The 23,618-nt window shown below is 42.1% G+C and overlaps 1 protein-coding gene across 1 annotated transcript in view; it reads left to right on the forward strand.

Moving 5' to 3' along the window:
• The window catches only part of LOC125458215 (teneurin-2-like), a 2,666,206-nt gene that overhangs the window by 1,456,559 nt on the left and 1,186,029 nt on the right, over positions 1-23,618 (forward strand). The gene's annotated exons all lie outside the window — the stretch shown is intronic.

Below are 23,618 nucleotides of genomic sequence, written 5' to 3' on the forward strand. Positions count from 1 at the left end.
TTGCTTTAATGCAACTGTTGATTTAGCTGTTTGGTCAAAGTGCTTCAGGATAACCTTCTTTTGAACTATCAATGTAATGATGGTTATCTGTTAATTCCTACCTGATCTCCCAAAGGGAGTTATCACTCACTAACTTTTTCCATTACTACTACACTAGAACCTGCAGCATGTCATAACTCTGTGGCAGTGCGATAAAACTCTCAAGGCTAAACTTCCTTGCTGTTCCTAGTATATTGAACAGTGTGTAAATGGCATAGTGAAATCTTATAGGAAGGAAGCTCGGCTAGAAATCTTTCTGGTACTTTGAAGCCATTTAACGCATTCTCCTCTCCCCAAATTTCCTTTTAGGATACTAGCCTTGGCACAACCTTGCATTGCAATGATTAACAAAAATCTGAGTAAAATCCATAGCTGTGAGTTCCACAGATGTGTATTGTTCATGTGCTCTGAGTTATTTGGCTGAGGTTTGAGGCACAGCAAGAGATGAGGCAAGGTAGAACTATGGAGATTCTGATACACAGGAGCCTAAAGTTAATTGAATACAAGATTCTGAGGTTTGGTGAAGACGCTTAAAGCATTCGGTGTCATTCTGCTGACAGACACTTGTTTTACGCAACTTTTAATGCAGGACAAGCAGCAGACCTTTTGGAGTCCAAGATGATCAATTGTCATGAACAGGTATTGATATGGATTTTGCATCCAGCTGTGCATATTTACAAGATGCAGCAATGTTTATGTTATCCCTCATTATACTAGGACTAAATGTGGGTAACATGGTATTGAAAGATCCACCAAACTTTTATGAAAATTCACTAATACAAACACAAATATTATATTCACAGGCACATCAGTGATTGGGCTAGCATTAATATGGCTGGTTGCAAAGTGTAGCAGGCTTCCATCAGCATGCTTCAAGAGGCCTGAATTCAGATGGAGCCTGAGACTTTTATAACCTCAAGTCACATGTTATGATCGAATAATAAAATCATAAGCATGTTTCTTACAATACTGACATATTGTATTTATTAAAGGTATACTAACTGTGGGACATAACACAACAGGAATGACAATTTTCACATCTTTTTTATATACTGCTATCATGGTGAAGGAGTGCTACACATGGCATCTAGCAGACTGAGCAATAGATCTGCTAGTGGCAGCATATTATATATTGTCACTGAGGTCATTTCTTCTGTGAAACAAACTATTGACGCCCTTACATTCAAATGTAAAGATAGACAACACATGAGTATGCTCCACCTTAAATATCCATACCAATCATCATCTGAGTTAAGAGACCTCGAAGCTTCCTGCATCTAATGATACATGAGGCAGACAAACCACTTGTTTCCCGTGGTAGTTTCCTTGGAAAAAGTTGTTAGTGTGTCACCAGAGACTGTCGCTTGGGGGATGCCACTCTGCATCAAATATCTTGACCAGGAGCCCCTCCCACGCTTCTTGTCCACCAAGTGGTATATTGAAAGGATTTACAGATTGTTAACTAATATGCCAGATCATGTTTTACACTCACCTTCTGTAGTCATCAGGTCCTGGAATAGGACTCAACCACAAGCTAGTGGCTAAGATGCAGGCTCAATATCTGTACAACACAAGATCTTCCTGAGAGAAAGTATCGACATTAATTCAGTATAACCATACCTGACTTTGATTTTGTAGGCACAAAAGTACTATCTCAGCACAGATTTTGTTTTATTAATAAACTTTCAAGATGCGTATAATTGGAAATTGTTTCAAATTGCTAGGATTTTTGTGTGCTTAAATCAAACCAAGACACTTGGATGCTGGAAATTCGAAATAAAAAAAAAGAGTACTGGAGAAAGTCAGGAAATCCGGCAGCATCTGTGAACATTACAGGTCCAAAGCTTCTTCTGCAAAATTTAAAGGGGCTATAGAATGTGTGATAATGACAAAGAGGGAGGTGCAGCAAGTGGAACAGATGGTGAGGGAGGGGGTACGCAGAAGAGATTGAGATGCAAAATAGAATTGAAAGGCAATTTTGACAAGAAGAAAATAGATCAGTTCACCTGAGACCCAAGCCGACAAGACACAAGGAAAACACAGTGGATGGGTTAATCAAAATGAACAATAGCGTTTTCATACTTTAAACTTTGAACTTGAGTGTTGAGTCCAGAAGACTTTACAGTGGAAAATATGAACATTAGGTAGTAAATGCTGGCCTAGCCAGTGATGCCAACAACCCATTATTGAATAAATTGAAAACCTGCTGAATGAAAGAAAAAAATGGGAACAGTTGTTAAAGTCATTGTTCAGTTTGAAAGGCTGTACCCACTCCAAAGATGAAACACCCCAGTATTAGGCAAGTGGATTCCAAACTATGAAACCATAAAACATAGGAGTAGGGGTAGGCCATTCAGCCCACTGAATCTGCTCTACCATTTAGTGAGATTACAGTTGATTTGATAATCCTGTGTTCCATGTTTCCTGTCTTTTCTCCATAGGCTTTGATTCCCTTACTGATTAAAATCTGCCTTATCTCAGCCTTAAATGTACTTAATGACCCAAACTCTACAGCCCTCTGCAGAAAAGAGTTCCAAAGATCTGTGACCCTTGGAGAGAAGAAGTTCCTCCTCATCTTTGTTTTAAATTGGTGATCCCTCACTATGAGATTCTGACCTCTGGTCTTAGATTGTCCCATTACCATAAAAACAAAACCTTAAGCAGCTGAGATATCTCAATACTTCCATTCCACCCAGGGATTGAGCTTGTAGCTTCACTGATTAACAAGATGGCTGTCCAAATAAATGTTAAAGTCAATAAAACATGTCTACCATGCAGTGGAAACTACAATTAATGCTGCACTCTCTTTTGCCCTGACAACCTCCAAAAAACAATTTCACTGTTGTCGCAGAAGTTATCCTTAGCAGACGAGGTGCGATAGATTTTAATGGAACTGCCACTTCAATTCAAGGGTGTCATGGACTGCTACACTCTGAACTCACATTGTGCCTGTGTGGTGTCATTATTCTTCACAACTTTGTAAAAGGTGACGTTGAGAATGACTGCACCTGACATCAAGCCAGCATTTGACCGAGTGTCACATCAAGGAATTCAAGTAAAACTAGGAATCTGGAGAAACTCTCCTCTGCTGGAGTCATTTCTTGCACAAAGGAAGATTGTGGTGACTGGTGGAGGTTAAGTCATCTTAGAACAAGGACATCTCAGCAGCAGTTCCTTGGCTTAGTGCCCTCGGCCCAACTATGTGCAACTGCTTCATCAGTTATTTTCCCTACATCATGAGGTCACAAGTGGAGATGTTCACTATTGTCCAGCACAGATGTTCACTCCTCAGACACTGAGGCAGCCGATGTTGACATGCAATAGATACTGGACAACACTGAATCTTACAACTTTGGAGATAGTCATCCAGGATGAAGCAGCCCACATGATTGATATACCATCCACCAAACTGAACATTCTCTCTCTACAACACCAATGCACCATGACAGAATTGAGAACCATCTACAAGATGGTGTGAAGTAACTCACCAAATCATCTTTGACAGCACCTACAAAATCTTTACTTCCAGCATCTCGAAGGACAAGGACAGCAGAAGTGTGAAAACCCCACCAACTACAAGTTACTATCCAAGGCCCATGTGATCCTGGTTTGGAACAATATCACCGTCTCTGGAAACCCTTCCAGTTGTGAATGAATGAAGGTCAGGAATGCATGAGTTGGAGGTAAGTGGTAAAAGAAACAAAAGTGATGCAAGGAAAAGCATTATCATGCACTGAGTGGTTAAGATCTAGAATGCGCTGCTTGTGAGTGTGGCAGAGATAGGTTCAGTTGAGGCATTCAAAAGGGAATGAGATGTTTTATTTGAAAAGAAATAAAATACGTGGTCTCAGAGAAAAGATAGGAGAATGGTGTGATATTTGTCTGAAGAATGTGCACAGTCATGATGGGATAAATGGTCTCTTTCTGCACTGCACAATTCTGTGATTCTGAAGTAGATCACCAACTACTGAAGATAAAAATGTCACTCAGGGTTGTAAGAGTTTGAGACTGAAGAGGAAGAGGTCAGTCTCATTGATTTTGCACTATTTGACCCCACCCCCAGTGAGTCATTGAAGAGTACAGGTTAAACTACAGTATATTTTTAAATGGCAGATAGATGATTCTGAGAGATGGACTTCCACATGACATTTTACCCAAACTTTAAACAATGTCTGGTCGAATGGGAATATATCTGTGTATATTTTAGAAACTTGCCTGTAGAGCCCTTAACAGGGCTCTACGTGATGGCTCATTCCTTTGACTAGAGCAACAAGAATCTTCTTTTGGAAAATATTAAGGTCATTCCCCTCACCGCCCGCCTCCCCACCGCCATATATAATTTTAGATGATGTTCACAAGTTCAGATTTACCATTAGTAAGCAAAGATTTTGACTGTTCAATATTTTTGTGTCTGAGTCTGAAATTCTGTAATCAAATGAAGCCTGTGGGAATGACTTATGTTGATGTTTCACCCTGAATTTTAATAACCATGCTTCATAGTTTATAGATTAAATCGTAGGTCTCATCAAGTCTTTTCGTTTTGCATTGAAACATAAGCATTTTTTGGCAGTTTATTTAACTGTGACAGTAATGAAGGTTCTTGCCTGACCCCAAAGCAACACATATTAGCAGCTATTATGCTTGTAAAGGCATACTGTGGTTTCGGTAATTGGGAATGCATTAGAAGAGATTTTTTTTGTTGCAGTGCACAAGTGAAATATTTGAACAAAGCTTGAAAGTGTAATGTTGTACATACTTTCTCCACCCAGCCCACACATCCAATCCCTCAGCGTCAAATTTAATAACCATTATTGAGATAGCAGTTGAAAACTGATTCTATAAGAAGGATAAAATGGTGATCGGCATGGAGGAAATATTGTCAGAATATCAGTCTTATAAAGTCTTGAATGGTTGCAACTTCAAAAACAACATAAGAGGAAGAATAAGAACAGGCCACCTTCCATTCAAGGCCAAAAATGTGATTTCATATCATGTCTGTCACCACCTCAATTTTTTTTCCAATTGTCTCTGGCTACAGAGGACTGCTAACATTGTCCCAGTGTTTAAAAATGAAAAGAGAAAGGAATAGTCTGAGTAATTACAGGACAATCGGTCAGGCTAATGTCAGTGGTAACAAACCATCAGAAAGAATTCAACAATACGGTGTAAATTGTCATGCAAAAAGGCACCAATTAATCAAGTGCTGTCAATGTGGATCTGTTAAGGGAAAGTTGTGAATGGCTAACTTGACTTATTGTTTTGACAAAGTAACTGGAAGAAATAATGAAGGTAATATGGTTGTTGTAGCCTACATGGATTTTAGCAAGACTCTTGACAAGATTCCACATAAATTAAAATGGAATGGGATCCAAGGGAAAGTGGCATGTTGGATCCAAAATCCAAACAAGGATTGGCAGGAAGCAAAAAGGTTATATTCATGGGGTAACAAGGCGTAGAGCTGGATGAACACAACAGGCCAAGCAGCATCTCAGGAGCAGGAAAGCTGACTTTTTTGTGGCTGGAATGTGGCTTTCAGAATGTTCTGCAGTGCAAAGGACTGTGTCCCTGGCTTTTTTTGGATATGCCAATGAGTAATACTTAAGTGTAGGCAACATGATTAAGAAATTTATAGATGCTACAATAATTGACTGCATTTTATACTGAAGAGAGCCGCAGGCTGTAGGAAGGGATCTGTAGATAGGTCCTGTGGGCAGAAAATGGCAATGGTGTATATGTGCCATTAATCATGCCAGGGTGTGAATGTGGCAGAGCAGCTTGAGAGTGCGGTTAATAAAGCATACACTTTATTGATAGAGGTATGGAGTACAAAATATGAATGTTATGTTCCGAGATAGGAACTAGCCAAGAGAAAAACGGAAGCATACATGAGGTCTAGGCGACTGAAGGCAGACGAAGCTTTGCAAGAATATCGGGAATGTAGAGCGAATCTGAAATAAGGGATGAAGAGGGCTAAGAGAGGACATGAGATATTGCTGGCAAACATGGTTAAGGAAAATCCCAAAGCCTTTTATTCATATATAAAGAGCAAGAGGGTAACTAGAGAAAGGATTGGCCCACTTAAGGACAAAGAAGGAAAGTTATGCGCTGAGTCAGAGAAAATTGGTGACATTCTTAACGAGTACTTTGCATTGGTATTCACCAAGGAGAGGGACATGATGGATGTTGAGGTTAGGGATAGATGTTTGCTTAGTCTAGGTCAAGTTGACATAAGGAAGGAGGAAGTGTTATGTATCCTAAAAGACATTAAGGTGGACAAGTCCCCAGGTCCAGATGGGATCTATCCCAGGTTAGTAAGGGAGGCGAGAGAGGAAATAGCCGGGGCCCTAACAGATATCTTTGCAGTGTCCTTATACACGGGTGAGGTCACAGAGGACTAGAGACTTTCTAATGTTGTCCCCTTGTTTAAAAAGGGCAGCAAGGATAATCCAGGTAATTATTGACTGGTGAGCCTGACGTCAGTGGTAGGGAAGCTACTGGAGAAGATACTGAGGGATAGGATCTATTCCCATGTGGAAGAAAATGGGCTTATCAGTGATAGGCAACATGGTTTTATACAGGGAAGGTCATGTCTTACCAACTTAATAGAATTCTTTGAGGACGTGACAAAGTTGATTGATGAGGGAAAGGCTGTAGATGTCATATACATGGACTTCAGTAAGGCGTTTGATAAGGTTCCCCATGGCAGGCTGATGGAGAAAGTGAAGTCACATGGGGTCCAGGGTGTGCCGGCTAGCTAGATGGATAAAAAACTGGCTGGGCAACAGGAGACAGAGGGTAGTAGTAGAAGGGAGTTCCTCAAATTGGAGACCTGTAACCAGTGGTGTTCCACAGGGATCTGTGCAGGGACCACTGTTGTTTGTGATATATGTAAATAATCTGGAGGAAGGTGTAGGTGGTCTGATCAGCACCTTTGCTGATGACACTAAGATTGGTGGAGTAGCTGATAGTGAAGGGGACTGTCAGAAATTACAGCAGAATATAGATAGACTGGAGAGTTTGGCAGATAAATGACAGATGGAGTTCAATCCGGGCAAATGCGAAGTGATGCATTTTGGAAGATCAAATTCAAGGGCGAACTATACCGTAAATGGAAAAGTCCTAGGGAAAATTGATGAACAGAGAGATCTGGGTGTTCAGGTCCATTGTTCCCTGAAGGTGACAACGCAGGTCAATAGGGTGGTCAAGAAGGCATATGGCATGCTTTCCTTCATTGGGCGGGGTATTGAGTACAAGAGTTGGCAGGTCATGTTGCAGTTGTATAGGACTTTGGTTCGGCCACATCTGGAGTACTGTGTACAGTTCTGGTCGCCACATTACCAAAAGGATGTGGATGCTTTGGAGAGGGTGCAGAGGAGGTTCACCAGGATGTTGCCTGGTATGGAGGGTGCTAGCTATGAAGAGAGGTTGAGTAGATTAGGATTATTTTCATTGGAAAGACGGAGATTGAGGGGGGACCTGACTGAGGTCTACAAAATCATGAGGGGTATAGACAGGGTGGATTGCAAAAAGCTTTTTCCCAGAGTGGGGGACTCAATTACTCGGGGTCATGAGTTCAAAGTGAGAGGAGGAAAGTTTAAGGGAGATATGCAGAGGGTGGTTGGCGCCTGGAACGCGTTGCCAGCGGAGGTGGTAGACGCAGACACGTTAGCGTTTTTTAAGATATATTTGGACAGGTACATGGATGGGCAGGGAGCAAATGGACACAGACCGTTAGAAAATAGATGACAGGTTAGACAGAGGATCTTGATTGGCGCAGGCTTGGAGGGCCGAAGGGCCTGTTCCTGTGCTGTAGGTTTCTTTGTTTCTTTGTTCCTCTTTAGCTCTCTGCCTCACAGCTGGTATAATATACAATCTCACGAAGCTATCCTAGCCAGAACAGGAATAGATCCCTTTGCTGTTGGAACACATCTCATCCACACCAGCCATATGAGCCAACCAGACCTAAAAAGAGTTCACATTGCTATGACAACATATAATTTTATATGAATGTTATGGTCTGAAGCTAAGGACAGTGACTGCAGATGTTCTGACCAGGAACATTGCCCACTCTTACCACCTGCCATTTGCTTACAAATTGAGGGTTTACAAATTGATACTGTTTAACAGCATTGTGGGTATTGACATTGTGGGTTAGTTGGGTCTGGTTAGGGGAGCTGGCGTGAGGTGTGGTCACAGGTTTGATCAGGACACTGTTTGGTGCTGGGAGGGTGGGCAGGCTGTTGGTGGAAGGGTAGTTGGTTGGGCAGGTAATCAGGTTAGGTTAGATGGGACTGTGAGGGGAAACTTGGGTAGAATGCGGAATCAGTTCTGGTCAGGCGCCTGTTCGTGCTGTTCATGACTGCAGTCAGGAGATCAGAAATGTGACAAGGGATGTTTGGGGAGGCATCTTGGTACGATGATTGCCAGAGAGAATGCTTGGTTTAGCTGTGTTGACTAACCATTGCGTTAGACCATGTATTAAACTGTCTTAGATTTTGCAAGTTTCCAGAGTATCTAAATGAAAATACTTAACAGATTTAGGAGCAGGAGATCAGATGGGGTCTTGACTGAAATAGTAGGAACTGCCGATGCTGCAGAACCTGAGATAACAAGGTGTGGAGCTGGATGAACACAGCAAGCTGAGCAGCATCAGAGGAACAGGAAGGCTGAAGTTTCACACCTCGACCCTTTTTTCAGAAACGGAGGGGTCATTTCTGAAGAAGGATCTTGGCCCGAAACATCAGCTTTCCTGCTCCTCTGATGCTGCTTAGCCTGCTGTGTTCATCCAGCTCCACACCTTGTTATGTCAGGATCTTGACTGATCTGCTTATGGCCTCAACTTTACTTTCCTGCTTACCCGCAGGCTCTTTGATTATCTTGTCAGTCAAGAATGTCTCTAACTTAAACTTTAAAATAGTCAATGGTCCTGGAGGAAGACAGCTCAACAAATTTTAAAACACTCACAAAAAAAATCCTCATGTCCATCTTAAATAGGAGATCTTTTATCTTTAAACTGTACCCATTAATTTTAGAGTGCATGTGAGTTTAACATTAAAAAATGCGGGAAAAGCTCAGCAGGTCTGGCAGCTTCTGTGTAGAAAGGTCAGTGTTAACATTTCAGGTCCAGTGACCCTTCCTCAAAACTGATGGTAACTGGGAAAATATCAGTTTATATTCAGAAGGTAGGGTAGGGGGAGGGGGTAATGAGTAAATGGCATGTGGGGATAGAGCCTAAAGAAAGAGAGCAGTTGGACAGAAAAAGGAGTGGATAATAATCTGGCTTAGGAGGGTGAGGGTGAATAGCTATTAATGGGGACCGTGAGTGCCTAACAATGGGTTGTGTGTAATAGCAGACAATGTGATAACAAAGCCTAGTGTGTGGAGGGTGGGTAAGGACATGGGAGAGTTAGACCTGAAGTTGTTGAACTCGATATTGAGCCCAGAAGCCGAGAGAGTCCCCAAGTGGAAAATGACATTCTGTTCTTCCAGCTTGCGATGACCTTTGCTGCAGATGTTGGCAGGTGGTGTGCTGAAGTTAAAAGAAGCCTGAGATCTCTACAGATGTTGTCAGACCAACTGAGCTTTTCCAGCAATTTCTGTTTCTGTTTCTGAATTACAGCATCCACAGTTCTTTTGGTTTTTATTTAGTGAGTTTAACAGATCTGCCTCAAGCCTGAGCTCAGGGTTAGAGACATTTATAGAAAGAACACAGGTATCAGGGAATCAGCCCAATGGAAATTTAAGCTTCACAGGCACAAGACTGTGTGCCATTACCTCTGCCGAGTGCAATGATCCAGTGACCCAAAACCCTATGATAAATGGGTCTTTATGTGTTTGAGTCTGAAATACAGGCTACAGTCAGTTCTGCTCGAATGTGTATTCTGGCAACCCGAATTAGCTATAACGTGACCGACAAATAAGGGAATGCTGTTTCTACAACGCAAACTTGTGTTAGTTACAACGCAATTCCATCGGTGCACAGGGGAGTATGTGTCGACATCACATGATCGCTTTGCAGGCTTTGTCCTGAGCATGTGCAATGTTAGCACCAAAAGAGTCTCTGCGCCAGCATCATAAATGTGAGGACAAAAGTGACAAGAATGTTAGCAAGGTGGCAAAGGATTATATGATGACACTGCCGGGTCCCAATGCCAATAGAAACTTTAAGCTTAAATCTGTGGTGGGAAACCACTCTGCCGACCCGTGAGCCTTGAAAGGTCACCTTCCGTCTACTCTAAGTGTCTACTTTTGGGCAAGCAAAAGATGTTGGATGACGGGGTCAATATTTTCAGACCTTGTTGTTGATGTTTTGGTCGATGTTTTTAGAAAGTATTGCAGGAAAAAAAGTTTGGATTTCAAGATTTTCCTCATCCTGGATGATGCGCCAAGCCATCTTCCCACCATTGGTGAGGCTTCTGAAAACGTCAAATAACTATTTCTGCCCACAAGCACAACCTCTCTCCTTCAACCCATGGACCATGATGCAACATCTTTTAAAGCTTATTATTTAAGGCACACATTTAAGAGGATGATAGCAGCCACTGAGGGGATAAGAAAAGTGTTCTTCAATTTTGGAAGAGCTTTAACATCAAGAATACAGTTGACATATTAGGGAGGCAGGGTAGCTGTTCGGGCAACAAGATCTTATTTGGCACCCTGTGAACAGCCTCTTCATGAAAGAAGAGAAGGGGCAAGGCAGCAAAAACTAGATGTCTTTTTTAAGCCAATCCTGAAAAACAGTCAGCAGACAACAAACCATAGTCATCCACTTCTGAATTCACTATTTTTCGCCCTAACCCTGCAACCACTACTGCACCTAAAGATGATGATGACGATCCTCAGCCCCTGCATTAACAACAGAGCAAACTCAAAACCTCCTCCCCCATTGAGTCGTCTTGACATTTTTTCAAGGTAAAGTGTTAAATTTACTTTTATTTCATTATTTGATATGAATTGAACATTTATTCAGATTGTGCTATCCTTTGTGTTAGAAATATGGAAGATGGGAATAGGAGGAGGCCATTCAACCCTCAAGCCTGCTCTACCATTCATATTGATCATGGCTTATTGTCCAACTCAATGGCGTAATCTTGCTTTCTCCCCATAACCTTTAATCTCATTTGCCCCAAGTGCTATACCTAGACGCCTCTTGCATACCTTCAATGTTTTGGCATCAACTACTTCCGTTGGTAATGAATTTCACAGGCTCACCGCTCTTCTGGCGGAGAAATGTCTCCCCATCTCCATCCTAAATCATCTCACCCAAATACTCAGACTGTGACCCCTGATTCTGGACGCACCTGCCATTGGGAACATCCTCACTGCCACTACCTTGTCTTGTCTCCTGATGATTTTTGAGTGATTTTTCTTTGGTGGTCTCCCCCCAACCTCCCTTTTCCCGGATGCTCCATTATTTATATAGCGTGACGTTTTGTAATGTGATGTTGCGCAGAAGTGCAATTATCGCATTGTAGCAGAACCGACTGTAATTACAGCATTATTAACAATATATAATCCAGATTCCAAGGAAATCTTAAGGATTATTTTGACCAAAGGGTGAGAATAGATATCATGTGGATTCTGCAATAGTGAGACTGGTATGTTCAACAGTTTGAATTTAGCGCACAACTTTAGTCCTAATTGCAGATTAATATAATGTGAATTTGCCTGGAGGTGATAACCACAAGCTGACATTCTAGCGTTCCATTGAGCAGTGTATGTGCCAGTACATATATTGAACCTGCTTCTACTGAAGTTGGGGAGTGCTCTGGTTGCCTATAACAGCATAGCGTTATGGTTTTTCAAATAGGGAATAATACTGAAAGGATTGAGCCAACTTTTGATAAAGCTGAGTCCAATCTTCTTCCCGATACTGTTCCAATGCCAATTTCAGAAATGAAAGAATACAATGTTTTAATTTCCTAGCCTAATTCCAATGCCAATTTCAGAAATGAAAGAATACAATGTTTTAATTTCCTAGCCTATTGGATTTTTGGAAGAAACATTGTTGAGTCAATGCCAATTGGTGCAAAAATTTGAGTATAGTATTGCACTGTGGGCAAACATCCCATGCCTACTGTTTTGAGATTAGCCAAGCTGGTGGCTGCCGTGCCATCTGTCTGCAAAGGGCTGTAAGATCATTTTTATTCTTCATTTTGTTTTATTTTTATCACAAGTGCAAACACATTAGCCTATCTATATTAACCTCTTTAGTCTGAGGATGTAATACATCTCCATTATAATCAATTCTTGCTTTACTGACTCACTTAGGAAGGTAAAATCTGAGCAGAATTTTACCATCCTGTCCTACAAATTCTATAATTGCCTTCAATTGATGTGTCTGGTCTCAGGCCCTGAACTTGAAGAGTCAGCTGTATTTTCACCATTATTTTCCACTTAATACCTTTGCAAGGTACTTCTCTGTGCTGGAAGTGATCTATTCCCCTAAACAGCTTTTTAACTCTTCAGTACAAATGCACCAAAGCAGAGAATGATCCTCCTTAATAAGATGATTAAAATTATATAGCTGCTGGTCAGAAATCGGATGTTCCCATTCCTCCAGATTCCTAAAATCTCACCAGATTGGTGTTATTGTGGGTCATCAAAAACTAAGGGTGGAATTTAACGCCTGCTGGGAATTGACTGGGAAAAAAATGTGGGGTGCCAATTAATCAGATGGGAAGAGTTCCCAACTCTCCCTAATCATACCAGAGATGGAGAAGCTCAGAAGTAGCCTTCCCTAAGCCAACTGAGACCAAGTGGCCAGTACCAGGAAATTCACAACTCAATGACTGTTCCCGATGTAATCTGGGCCTCTGATGGCTATTTGACCTTGGTGTCAAGCTTCTAAAACCCTCAGGAAAATTCCTGCCCTGAGTTATACCTATCTTGCCCAGAACTGATTGCTCATGCCAATATGCCAATATACCATATTTGCAAACAATCCATGGAGCAAGAAGAACTGTTGCAGAATCCATACCAGATGGCATGCCAGAAAAAGAGATTGAATTATCAGTGGTGGATGTGTCTAGCAATGTCCATCTTTGCAGGCTAGAAAAATGTGAAACTAACAAATGTTGAGCAACTTTCCTACTCAGAAAAGCTAAGCCGACTCCATTAAAATTAATCACAGATAATGGGAACTGCAGATGCTGGAGAATTCCAAGATAATAAAATGTGAGGCTGGATGAACACAGCAGGCCAAGCAGCATCTCAGGAGCACAAAAGCTGACGTTTCGGGCCTAGACCCTTCATCAGAGAGGGGGATGGGGAGAGGGAACTGGAATAAATAGGGAGAGAGGGGGAGGCGGACCGAAGATGGAGAGTAAAGAAGATAGGTGGAGAGAGTGTAGGTGGGGAGGTAGGGAGGGGATAGGTCAGTCCAGGGAAGACGGACAGGTCAAGGAGGTGGGATGAGGTTAGTAGGTAGATGGGGGTGCGGCTTGGGGTGGGAGGAAGGGATGGGTGAGAGGAAGAACCGGTTAGGGAGGCAGAGACAGGTTGGACTGGTTTTGGGATGCAGTGGGCGGGGGGGAAGAGCTGGGCTGGTTGTGTGGTGCAGTGGGGGGAGGGGACGAACTGGGCTGGTTTAGGGATGCAGTAAGGGAAGGGGAGATTTTGAAACTGGTGAAGTCCACTTTGATACCATATGGCTGCAGGGTTCCCAGGCGGAATATGAGTTGCTGTTCCTGCAACCTTCGGGTGGCATCATTGTGGCAGTGCAGGAGGCCCATGATGGACATGTCATCTAGAGAATGGGAGGGGGAGTGGAAATGGTTTGCGACTGGGAGGTGCAGTTGTTTGTTGCGAACTGAGCGGAGGTGTTCTGCAAAGCGGTCCCCAAGCCTCCGCTTGGTTTCCCCAATGTAGAGGAAGCCGCACCGGGTACAGTGGATGCAGTATACCACATTGGCAGATGTGCAGGTGAACCTCTGCTTAATGTGCAATGTCATCTTGGGGCCTGGGATGGGGGTGAGGGAGGAGGTGTGGGGACAGGTGTAGCATTTCCTGCGGTTGCAGGGGAAGGTGCCGGGTGTGGTGGGGTTGGAGGGCAGTGTGGAGCGAACAAGGGAGTCACGGAGAGAGTGGTCTCTCCGGAAAGCTGACAGGGGAGGGGATGGAAAAATGTCTTGGGTGGTGGGGTCGGATTGTAAATGGCGGAAGTGTCGGAGGATAATGCGTTGTATCCGGAGGTTGGTAGGGTGGTGTGTGAGAACGAGGGGTATCCTCTTGGGGCGGAAAACTTTCCCCCCACAGTGATCGAGAACGCCCTTGACCGTGTCTCCCGTATTTCTCGCAACACATCCCTCACACCCAGCCCCCGCCACAACCGCCCCAAGTGGATACCCCTCGTTCTCACACACCACCCTACCAACCTCCGGATACAACGCATTATCCTCCGACACTTCCGCCATTTACAATCCGACCCCACCACCCAAGACATTTTTCCATCCCCTCCCCTGTCAGCTTTCCGGAGAGACCACTCTCTCCGTGACTCCCTTGTTCGCTCCACACTGCCCTCCAACCCCACCACACCCGGCACCTTCCCCTGCAACCGCAGGAAATGCTACACCTGTCCCCACACCTCCTCCCTCACCCCCATCCCAGGCCCCAAGATGACATTGCACATTAAGCAGAGGTTCACCTGCACATCTGCCAATGTGGTATACTGCATCCACTGTACCCGGTGCGGCTTCCTCTACATTGGGGAAACCAAGCGGAGGCTTGGGGACCGCTTTGCAGAACACCTCCGCTCAGTTCGCAACAAACAACTGCACCTCCCAGTCGCAAACCATTTCCACTCCCCCTCCCATTCTCTAGATGACATGTCCATCATGGGCCTCCTGCAGTGCCACAATGATGCCACCCGAAGGTTGCAGGAACAGCAACTCATATTCCGCCTGGGAACCCTGCAGCCATATGGTATCAATGTGGACTTCACCAGTTTCAAAATCTCCCCTTCCCCTACTGCATCCCTCAACCAGCCCAGTTCGTCCCCTCCCCCCACTGCACCACACAACCAGCCCAGCTCTTCCCCCCCGCCCACTGCATCCCAAAACCAGTCCAACCTGTCTCTGCCTCCCTAACCGGTTCTTCCTCTCACCCATCCCTTCCTCCCACCCCAAGCCGCACCCCCATCTACCTACTAACCTCATCCCACCTCCTTGACCTGTCCGTCTTCCCTGGACTGACCTATCCCCTCCCTACCTCCCCACCTACACTCTCTCCACCTATCTTCTTTACTCTCCATCTTCGGTCCGCCTCCCCCTCTCTCCCTATTTATTCCAGTTCCCTCTCCCCATCCCCCTTTCTGATGAAGGGTCCAGGCCCAAAACGTCAGCTTTTGTGCTCCTGAGATGCTGCTTGGCCTGCTGTGTTCATCCAGCCTCACATTTTATTATCCATTAAAATTAAACTGATTTTTGATTTTAAGACAGATCCTATGATTTTCTGGGGTGTCATGATCCATGAGAATCCCCAAGCCCCCACCCCCATAACCTGCAACTAAAAGTCAATGTGATACCTTTCCTTGACACCAGGTAACAGAATAACATGGGAGCAGTGTTAATTGCTTTGCAGTTGGATTTCTGAGTTTGAGGTCCCACTTTAGAGACCTGCCAGTCAATCAATTGTCGACCAGAGTTGAAGCTCCGTCAGTAGCAGCACTGGCAACTGCTCAGACCACATGCCATCCCCAATGCTGAAGAGTCTAGACTGTCTGGTGTGGGGAGGTGCTGAGGGTTTTAGTTGGTGGTGGGAAGACCACCTTGTTTAGTACGTCTCTGATGGAAGACACACACACACACTCTCTCTCTCACACACACAGTCTCTCTCTCTCTCTCACACACACACACACACACACACACACACACACACACACACACACACAGTCTCTCTCCCTCTCACACACACACACACACAGACACACACATACACACACACACACACACACACACACTCTCTCTCTCTCTTTCTCTCACACACACTAACACACTCTCACACACACACTCTCATACACACATTCTGTCACACACACACACACACACGCGCACAGACTCTCTCTTACACACATACACACACACACTCTCTCTTACGCACACTCTCTCACACACAATTCCTCTCACACAATTACACACACACTCTCTCTCACACTCTCTCACACACGTATATGCATACACAATCTCTCATACACACTCTCTCTCTTTCACGCACACAGTCTCTCACACACACACACACACACACTCTCTCTCACATATACACACTCTCTCTCACACATACATACACAAACACACACTCTCTCTCTCTCTCTCACACACACACACGCACAAACACACACACACACACACACAAACACCTGACCTGCTTGGACATGGACTTAATGGGTCACTTAAGTCCATCAATCAGTCCCAGTTTGCGTGGATCACCCAACACTTTCCACATCCAGTGGGCGGCACGGTGGGTCAGTAGATAGCACTGCAGCCTCACAGCTCCAGGGACCCGGGTTCAATTCCAGCCTCGGATGACTGTCTGTGTGGAGTTTGCACATTCTCCCTGTGTCTGCGTGGGTTTCCTCCGGGTGCTCCGGTTTCCTCTCACAGTCCAAAGATGTGCAGGCTGGGTCGATTGGCCATGCTAAATTGCCCATAATGTTCAGGGGTGTGTGGATTATAGGTGAAGGGTTCTGGGTGGGATGCTTCAAGGGGTGGTGTGGACTTGTTGGGCCGAATGGCCTGTTTCCATACTGTAGGGAATCTAATCTAATCTAATCCAACCATAACATATCAGAGGCAGGAAAGCCATTTGCTCAACTTTATGTTCTCCTGCTTTCAAAACCACTGGCTATGGAGTGTAAAATCCAGCCCAAGGTAACTTTGGCTTCACTGAAGGATCTTAGATTTGTTTCATTATACTCTTCATATTCTTTATCCTTTTATACTAGAATGTGGTAGGTAGATGTGCGAATAGAGAAGACTAATAGCAAATTAATTCAGCAGCCAGTAAATGAAGAGGTCAGCTCTGCCATCCCACTTCCTGTTGACATTCACCACATTGAGTTCATTGGGCTGATCTCAGACAGAGAGCTGAAACTTGTATTTTTTAGCACAGTACTCTATCTACTGATCATGAAACACACCATGCAGAATCAACTACTTTTTCACTTTCGATCAGACCTTACATTCATGTGAATTAACACTGCAATCTCTAACATCTTCAATAAAATTTTTCACAACAGCATCTGAATGCTGCAGGTTCAAGCTCCCCTTTAGCATTTCAACAGTGTCTTCCTGAGGGCTGTTGTATTGTCAAGATGCCATCCTTTGGTTGAGTTGTGAACCTGAGATCTGTAGGTATTAGAGATCTTATTATGCTACTCAAAGAGCTGGAGCACACTCCAGGACAATGAGAATGGAATATTAAGGGAGTCAGATTCCATAAAAGAAGTCCTACGATAACAACTATGTAATCCTGACCAGAAGTCGGGTTGAGCAAGGGTAGGGGCTGGTCAGTTAGCTCTTTTGGCTGGATAACTGGTTTGTCATACAGTGTGTATGCCAACAGTGTGGGTTCAATTCCTGCATTGGCGGAGGGTACCGTGAGGTCTTCTCAACCTCTTTCCCTCACCTGACACATGCTGACACTCAGATGAAACCACCACTGGCCATCTCACCCTAATGAGAGAACAGCCACCTGGTTCAGTAGGACCAAGACAATCTTACATTTACCTGACTAACTGGGAGGGGGTTATTCATCTCTTCACTGCATCTGGGAGCTTGATATGCACAAGATGGCTGTTGAAATTTGCTGGATAATAGCTGCATCTATATGAAGCACTTTGAAATATGTTTGATAGATACTATGTAAATGCTATAAAATGGCATATAAATTTATCCTTAACTGAAATTTATGTCGGAAAATTTCTACTCCCAGAATGATTGATAATCTGGCCAAATATTCCAAATTATCCAAATAATATAACCAAATCAGTGTAAGAGACCATTCAGCCCTTCAATATAATCATGTCTGCTCTTCTACCTCAGCTGCATATCACCACATTAATGTGTCAATATACAAAAATGTACCAACCTCTCTCGCATGCATCCAACAACTCAGAATCCCCAAGCATCCTGGAGTACAAATTCCAAAGTTTCACAACCATTTGAGTGAAGAAAGTTCACTGAATCGAAATCTTAAATAACTTACCTATTATTATGAGCTGCATCTCTTAATTATAGATTTCCAAGTCAAAGGAAACATCCTCCCAGCTTTTTAAGTACTTAAAAACCTTACAGATTTTAACATGATCACCACTAATTTCTTATAAATTCTGAGGAAACTAAGTTTTAGTTCAAGTTTCCACTCAAAACCATTTGCAAAATCACAAGAGGTTACATCGTTGATGAACTGGTGCAGTTCAGCAGCGATTTTACAAAGAGATGCCTTCTTCAAAAAATGCCTAATTGATGAATATGACATTGGTATATCGGTACAATGTCAGTGATACAGCTTGTCGTGATTGGAACCAGGTGGATCTTATTGACTATGAGATTCTCGATTGGGGTTGTTAACCTGGGCAGGTCAGGGAACCTTGGGAGGCAGATTTAACAGGAGCTTTAGAGCCTCCTCACTTTGGGGACTGAAGTGTACATGTAAATGAAAGGTGTCTTGGTGACTAGATACCAGCCTCCGTGCAGTTATTTTACAGCCAAAATTGCTTCAACACAAAATACAGGCAGCAGTTGATATCTAACCCATCACCAATGAGTGAGGTGATCTTAAATAACTGAAAATTAGTATTTGTAAAGAAAAAGTACCATTTATTAGCATCATTGGTGAGCTGGTGTCAGTTTGCTATGAAATTAGATACCTTTTAGTGTACATATATCTTGTTAAAAATATTACTACTAATACCTTTGCATTCAAATGAAAGTAACTTAATTCCTAACTTTTCCTTGAAAGTGCAAAATTGAGCTTATATTTATTATTTCAGTCAAGAGGTTAGTCTGTTTTGAGGTAGGATTAGCTTCCAGTAAGATTTGTTTGAACCAGCTTCAAAGATTGTGGAAATTCAATTTGCACTGTTTGTCATCCTGCACTTTCAAACACTGGGTGAATTTCACAACCTAGCAGAAATGCCACCCCTATTTATATACTTTTCAACCTGGAAATAAGAATCTAAAGCAAATGACTGATACTTATTTCTAAAGGTTTTGCATATTGTATATGAATGAACTAATGCTTAACTAACAATCCAGCTGCTGGCATTCCTAATCAGATTTTAAAATAACACGCTTGTGAGACCGTCTGTTCAAAAAGATTTTGTCAAGGTTAAGAATCATATCTCACCTGAGAATACAAGGAGAATTTAAAAGAAATATCGCAAATTTAATGGGAAAATGATTTATTCATTCTTGTCTCTTTTCATTACCTCTCACATGGTGAATTTACAGAGTGACACTGGCAGAAACCTAGATGGGGAGTGTAGACACATCTTTGTGATTCTACGTGCATAAAGAGACCTAACGTGGGAGGTGATAAATTCCGAGAAAATGGGGAGTGAAAGCAAACAAAAATCATTCATTGTTAACAGAGTAAATAAAGGAAAGAACAAATCAATTATTCTGAATAAATCCGAATGTACATCGGAATATGTTTAGAAATAGTTTACTTTCTACCTGTCTCTTTCAACAGCTTGGGTCATTTAAGTGAACACTTGCACCAATCCTCATGAAACAAAAAAAAATGTCGGGCATTTGTAAATTAACTTTCTCCTAGAAAATATCAGGCATGTTTTATATTGTTTTCTATTGCTTTGGACAAAATATGTGTAAAGGTATAAACTTACTTCTTTGTAACTTGCCATAAAACTCAGAACGGGGAGAGAGAGATCATATTTAGCTCTTCCACAATGGTTTGGTAAATGCATAAATGAAAGGCGATTGAAGATAGCAACATCAGCTATTTTAATCAAGATATGGATAGATATTTGTTAATTCATACAATGTAGAAATGGCAATCGGAAATTTCTGAAGATACTCTGCCAGCCTGACAACACGATCAACAGCGAAACAGAGTTAACATTTCAGGTTGTAGATCTTTCATCAAAATTGAGAAAGATTGACAATGAATTTAACAATCTGCTCGTGAAGTCTGAGGAAATGGAAATGGTACTTTTCTGTCACATACAGTTCTTCTCGGAATGCTGTCACCACCAAAGAATTAGGGTTCAATGATGTTGAAACAGAGGACAGTGTGATTTTACTCTCTGTCTTTTAAAGGTGAAATAATTATATTTCTCCGGGATATATGCTCTCTTTACACTAATTCACAGCATGTGGGCTTCACTGGGTAAAGCATATGAGTGAATCAGACAGGTTTCTACAACAATAGCGATATGGTCACCAGCTCTTTATTCCAGATTTTTTAAAATTCAATTTTACACCCACCACTGATAGGATTTGAACCCATGTCACCAGAACATCAGCCTGGGGTTCTGGGTTGTCAGTCTCGTGACATTACCACTATAATGACTGCAAAAATAGAAATGGTTCAGTGCTTATTGCAAATCTTGCCTTTTACTCTTTTTCCACAAAACTTGTTCTAAATCGCTGTACTTGCATAAAACCAGCTCCATCTCTAACTATTCCTGGTTCTGATAAAAGGTTATTGAGTGGCTGTATTAACTCTATTTCTCCCTCCGCTGTTGCTGCCAGACTTTGAGTACTTCCAGCATTTTCTGTTTTTATTTATAATACTGCCATTTTCAAATATCTGTTATCTCTTTAGTGCATCCCTCATGCATTGTTGGATATTATCTGCAGTCAGGCTATCAAAATACTCTTTTTTATAGTCTTCAGTCAATATAATGGCTTATAATATTATCAGCCTGATTTTCTTTTATCGAATAAATTGCAGCCTTGTTACTCACTTACAACAAATCCGTAAATCTATATATTCAATTACATTAGATATGACTATTTACTTAATCTGCATTTTCCTGCATACTATTCTTTCAAGTGCATTCAGATAAATATATGATACTGGCATGAAATTTGGTAAGTTGATAAATCCTCAAGAGAAATGCTATGGCTTCACAAACACATGCCTAGGGCTAAATTTAAAGGCAGCCCTATCCACCACATGAAGAGCCAATGATAACCTCACTGTAGCAATTTCTGGGAGCTGAGATGGGATTAAATCCCATTCAGGCATTTAGCCACCTGATATCAGAATTCCTGCTGCCTCCAGGACATGGATCCTGCCTCCAAGAGCTGCTACAAAGTGCACTGGGGACATTTTAGTCTGTGAAAAGCGCTGTACTGTGTAACTGCAAGTTGTTGCCATTGAGTTAAATAAGTCAAGAATTCTTGTGCACTATTCAACCACAAAGAGAGTGTAATAACCTTCTGCACATGCCAGCATTTCAGAGTGAAATGATTAGCTTCACATCCATTTGTGTTGCGTTTTGAACTGTGGATGTGCATTCACAAAGAATTTATTGAGGCTGCCTAGACTCGATTTCCTTAAGCCATTTATAGCCATCGAAGAATGATGAGGTTTTTTATCAGCTCAATCCAAGTTGATTTTGAACCCAGGACTCAGAGGTGAAGAACAGTTTACTAACTACCTCCATCACCCTTGTCTCAGTGCCTCTGCCTGTCCTTGTAAAATGTTTGACAAGAAAGTGAAAGGTTATCATGCTTGAGCCAAGATCTAGACGATGATCTAAATGTGTGATCAAGTACTGCTGTTGCTCCTTGTAATTATTCCTGCCAGGGGATCTGCTGCATGGTATGCTATACTATATTTTGTTCCATCCCCACACATCCATAGAACGTCATCTGCAACTGTTGTGTTAGATCTATCATCCAACTGTACTTAGAGAAATTACTCTGTCTGCTGCTGTCCAATTTGACCTCCTGAAAGGTTTCTATTAACACTGACAAAATGACCAGAACACTGACATTTTCTTTTCTTGATATTACTTTTTAAAAGTTAATTTTTGCCCTGGTCATCTCAAGCACAACTTCATTGATTTAATGGTCTGTAGATGCAATATTTAGCATGTTTCTGTGTACCACATTTCAAAGATTTTCTTTCGCGGCATTTTACTTCTTGTCCAAGTTTATAAGGCAAACAAGAAAGTGGATGGGATGGAGCATTTTATGAGATTTTTCCCTGTTACAGCCTTGAGTTTTCTTGGTATTAACATGTCCTTCATCTTTACAAATTATTGCTGGTTACCTCTAATGTTCTTTCAACTTCTGCAACAGACCTATCGTTCCTTTTTATCATTTGCTCTAACATATCGACTTGTTCCAGTGTAACACAACCCAATTCAATCTTCACTCTGGTGTCTTCTAATGCATTTGTTCTAATGGCAGTGTTTTTGTCTTTTTGTAGTTCCTACTCAATTCATATTCTATACCTATCGATTTAACTTTATTGATGACCTTTTGCTTGACTTCTTTCTTTTTTGCAAGGTGTACTGTGTTGCTAGCATACCACAAGTTTCCTCCAATTTTTTACATCTGGAAGTACATCCAGCTCTCAGAATATTTGTTCTGTGTACAATTTGAATAACCTCATTGTACTCCTCTCCGCACTTGAAACACATCTGATTAATTGCAATAAAAAACCAAAAGAGCTGCGGATAATTATTTTCTGTATTCTGGAAATCTACAGCAATGGAATGTAATCACTTTATCGATAAACTTTGAGTTATCTTATAAAAATGATCTGGAAAATCACAATGGAAAATCATGATAACACATTTTGGAGCAGAAATTGATTAAACACAATTTGAATTAAGAGCTGGAGTCACAACAAGAGATGAAATACTTGGTTTAAGAATAAACTTCGATAACCATCTAGAATTAAATAAGAACAATTTCATATGCATCACAGACAATGCATTCAATCATGTTTACCATGTAAAGTTAAGTTACCTCACTGAAGTGCGACACCACAAAGATCTGGGATGCATTCAGAGCTTTTGTTGGGACCAAACAGTGAATGTTAGGCTCAAAGAGGGACAGTCAGTTTTGTTTCAAGTGAATGACAAGTGGACAGTATTTTTCTGTGGTAGTGTTCCACTCCACTGGGATAAGGTGCTGGAAATCAAGTCCCACTACCCATAGAGTTAACTGCAAAGGTAAAGATTGTGTGAAATTATGCAAAATTTCCCAGTTTGACAGGTAACAAACATCGGGCTTTTTTACTAAACAAAAATGGCTCCTTATTACAGATGAAGAGATTCACGCTACTGATGAACAATTATGACATGTTGACAGATAACCATTTTAGTTAAAAATCTAACCACCTTCTAAAATGTGCACTTGCACGCACATACAGGCAGACAGACAGAAAGTAATGGGTGAAATAGGCAGAGAGAAAGACTAAGAAGACAGTTCAATGCTCCCTGTCCACAAAGTTCATTGAGATGATCCTTTTGGCTCTTCGAGATTTGTAATGACCATATAGTTTCACTTCCTTGCAGAAAGCACAGAGCGATAAGTTTAAATTGTAAAGTCTCTGACTTATTGCTCAAAAGGGTTCAGAAAAGGTTCAAAAGATGTTGC

The sequence above is a fragment of the Stegostoma tigrinum genome, chromosome 13 (assembly GCF_030684315.1).
Source record: "Stegostoma tigrinum isolate sSteTig4 chromosome 13, sSteTig4.hap1, whole genome shotgun sequence".
Classification (NCBI taxonomy): Eukaryota; Metazoa; Chordata; class Chondrichthyes; order Orectolobiformes; family Stegostomatidae; genus Stegostoma; species Stegostoma tigrinum.